Source organism: Protopterus annectens, chromosome 4.part1 (genome assembly GCF_019279795.1).
Source record: "Protopterus annectens isolate FY-2018-M chromosome 4.part1, PAN1.0, whole genome shotgun sequence".
Classification (NCBI taxonomy): Eukaryota; Metazoa; Chordata; order Ceratodontiformes; family Protopteridae; genus Protopterus; species Protopterus annectens.
The window spans coordinates 381,145,312-381,149,707 of record NC_056734.1 but is presented as its reverse complement, the minus strand read 5'-3'; positions in this window follow the sequence as shown (position 1 = coordinate 381,149,707).

Below are 4,396 nucleotides of genomic sequence, written 5' to 3'. Positions count from 1 at the left end.
AAACAGTGTGATACTGCCTAAATTTAAGAAGCAGCCGGACAACAGGATGGGCATTTATAAATTCACACCTGTATGATGAGTCTGCCCTTCCTTGAAATGAAAGGCAAAGCCTAAAGGTGGGTACTGGCAAAGCAGAAATGGCCTTGAGACTCAGTAGCCTTGTAACTCATGATCCTATGAAAAATTCAAAGGATGCTGATTTGCATGTCAAAAGTACAACTATGGGATTGGTTGAGGTACAGCTATTCATTTGTGTTCTTCATAGTATGTTGTTAGCAAAAGCCACCAACATTGTGACCCAGATGGCATTGGACTAAACAGTGACCCAAGGTCTCTAAGTGCTGACTAGGAAGAACTGGAGAGTGGCTGATGCTATCTTACTCATCCTGGGAAGCAGCTGCCTTCATTACTGTCTTGATACTAGCTGTTAAAAGTGGGGAAATTCTATCACCACCTATGGAGTTGGGTTAAGACTCTGCTGTCCTAGCATCCCAAACTGTAACCAGTTCAAGCATGAATGGGGCCATGCATGTGTGTTTGGGGCTGATATTGCAGCTGCTCCTGACAACTTCTTAAGGTTTGGGTATTTGGGAATTACCCCACTGTAGCCACTTGGAAGATGGCTCTTGTCCCACCTCAGCTCTTGCCCCTAGTCATTGATCCTAGGGATAAGCAATGTAATAAAGTATGCTATGAAGCATACTGTCAGGGAAATGAGGGGATCCACCCCACAAGACATGTTAGTTGAAGAGGTTTGAGGTGTTCATGAACTAATGGGTGATAGAGTAGCAGACTGCTGATATTCATCAGGAACAAGGGCAACAAAGAGTCCTAAAGTCAAAGATTCTAAAAACTTTGGTGAAGAGAAATCTTCAAAACAAAAATTTTATGATGCATTGTTTTCGAGTTTGCTGACCAAATACTTAAACCTACTTATTCCCATTTCTCTTCCACATTCAGACACAGCACAGAAATATTACAGTCTCAAACTACCCACAGCTGGGTGCCCTGCGGGGAATACAACACAGTATTTCTGAAAGTTAGTGCTGAGTGTTTTATCAGGGCACTGATTGATATGGACATACTTCCATATTCTGGGAGAAAGTTGTAATCCCATCCCCTAATATAGTAGCTTTATAGCAATCTACTGTTTATATGTCATATCATGAAAGGCCAGAAAAAAAGATAAAAACTGAATCCTCCCACTGCTCCTGTGAAAGTTGGATAAATCCATGACCATGTCCCTGCAGACCAAGGCTAGATTAGTAGGTCAGGCTACTGACATAACAGGGAACTGATGGACTTACCCATCCACAGTAGATGGAAGCTTGTTGACAATCTCCGTATGCAGAGGAGGGGTCCAAAGAGAAGTGTTGCCCCAGAAGTAATCAATGGGCATGGAGAAATGGGAAAGAGAGTGGTAGGTCATAAAAAATCCCCCCAGATAGAAGCACAGATGATCTGAACCCCCAAGACACCCTCAGGATCCTGGACCAGTCACAGTGAAAGGATGGAGCAAGCCAGGGGGTTGTAGAGTCACTGGTAGATCTGACATGAAGACTGAGTACTGGGTGCCAGACCGGAAAACATGAGGTCTAAAGGGACCAAAAAACATTGACTTCTTCTACACATTGCTACATACAAGTTCCTTTATACGTTTCCACATTGTGATCACTCTGTTGTAGTTTAGGCAGATGCAGGCTTCCACACTGTGATCACATTCTTTATAGACTAGGCAGATGTTATATGTGGCCTAGCTTAGTTTATACTCCACCAATGACTCCATTAACATCCCAGCAGCAGTCTTGATTGACCTAGGCATCATACTAGTTGGAGATAAGGCATATACATCTTGGTGGTGGACCAATTTCCTAATCTTTAACCACCTTTTTGAGACTGGCTTTTATAAGATTTATCCACTTCATCCAGACATGCTTTAGGAAATCTACAGTTTGTATCTAAACCTTTTTTCTTTACTATAACAGTCTTAGACAGGCCTCCCAGATTATGCTGTATGCTGCCAGCCTTGCCTATGTGTGGTTGTGGTTAAGGTTGGTAAATGAATCATGGCTCATTGCCTCACAGTCTGTCTTTCCAAGTTAAGGGAAGAGGTGTCTGGAGCACACACAAACACACACACACACACACACACACACACACACACACACACACACACACACACACACACACACACACACACACACACACACACACATCTCAGATGCTCACTCACAACTTAAGTAAGATGTCCAGGTAGATAGTCAAAATATTTAAGTATTTCAGCATTTCCTTTTTCAGTTCTCATCTTTTTTACAACTAATGTTTTGATGAAGATTTTCAATAGTTGTACATTTTGGTGCATATTATAAGAGTATCATATTTTTAGGACTGCCTATGAAACATGAGGCCCATTAGGAAACCCAGTAGGAATTCAGACAAGGCTGACAGCATTCAATATGCGGATGACTCCACCTTGATTTGTTCTGACACCTCACCAGCTACTTTATTCACATTAACCCAAAATACCTTCAATACAGTGGAAAAATGGCTCTCCAGTCAACATCTAATCCTAAACTCCAACAAAACTAAACTGGTCCTCTTCTCCCCCACATGCAGGACCCCCCCTGCCATCCTTCAACATAACCACTAACAATGACACTATTATCTCCCCATAAGCCCAAACTAAACTACTGGGTGTCATAGTTGATAACAACCTGAAGTTTGATGTGGATATCAATCAAACTATCAAAACCATTAATAAAAACCTTGGCTCTCTTTACAGAATCAAACCTTTCCTTACCCCACTTGCTAGAAATGCAAATGCCCATTCCCATCTGCTATCAACTCTTCTCTATGCCTCACCTCTATTCTCCAGCTTAAACAAAACAGATATTAATAAACTATCATCCTGCTATAACCACATTGCCAAATTTGCTACTGGCACAGCCTACTGGACATACCACTGTCACAACCTAAATCGCCTAGGATGGCTTGAACTGCCAAGCCTACTGCAGTTCAACCAGCTAATAGTGGCACATAAAGTCCCTTACCAACCAGAAAATACACCCACACTAAAAATATTATCAGGCCCTACAGCAGCACCCGTCCACTGCGATCATCCACTAGTTCAAACATACAAATCCAGCTACTCAGTTGGGGACTCTCTGTTTGCCAACTCTGTTGGAAAAACATGGAACAGACTCCCAGATGACTTGACCCTAGAACCCTCACTAACTCAATTTAAAAACAAACTCAAGAATTACTTCAAAATGCATTGGTTATGTCCTTGCACTAACCCCGACTAGTGACCTCTCCATTTCTTAGGTGCCTTACCTTCAACTACTTCTAACTTTTTTCTACCACTCCATTTCAGGAAGGGTCAACTATATAACTGCTGCCCAATGTGTCTTAAACCTGATTGTAATGTTATGTATATATAACTTGGAAAATAGTGTTATATTTTGTATAGTGTTTTATAATAAGTTAGTACTATATGTGCTAAATGCTGGTATTGCTTATGACTATAATCTGCTTGGAACTAGCATTTACTAAATGTTCAATGTGTATTATTATCTTGGAGCTTTTCTCCCTGGGCCTCCGCTAAAAATGGACATATATCCAGTCGGACTATCTGGGTCAACAAATATAAAATAAATAAATAAATACATTTTCTATACTGAATTAATTCTCACTTAGATGGCAAACAATCCCTTGTTTCTCACTTGCTTGGCTGTCGATAGACCCCAGAACTGAAAATGATCAATCCTAGTGAGTAAATTACTCACTATTTTCTTGTCCTATCGCTCTGTTACAAAGGAACGTCATACTGTTCCTCTGTATGTAACAGTTCTTGAACCATGGATTCCCAGAATTAGATCCTTCCTAATCCTTGTACAATATAAGTAAATCTTACCTTCTGCCTGTAGAAAGGAACACCTGACTCACTCCCTTAATGTGATGCATTATCTACTTAACACCAAGTGCAGACTCCTGCATTAGCTGAATTACTAATCTCTGCAATAGTTACTCGAATAACTTTTGTCCTGTACTGTAGTCGTCCCTGTGCAAACGTAAAGTTAACACTTGTTGACTTACTGATTTCAAATCACATTAGAGAAATAACTCAACACGGATGATGTCCTTTCAATGTAAGTTAAGCTGTAATGCATGCCATGTTGGACATCAAGCTGAGACAATGCAAAAGTGTTACAACTAATTATGTGTAAGTGCCTCGATTCTTTGTCAGTTGACAGATTGTGAATAGCTGTGCTTTTATTAATTCACTGTTTTTTTACACTGTTTGTTAAAAAAATCCATTTGATCATTACTAGAAATTCACCAGACAAACACTGCAGAAATGGTCATTCCACACATTAATTGGATAAAGGAACTCTTC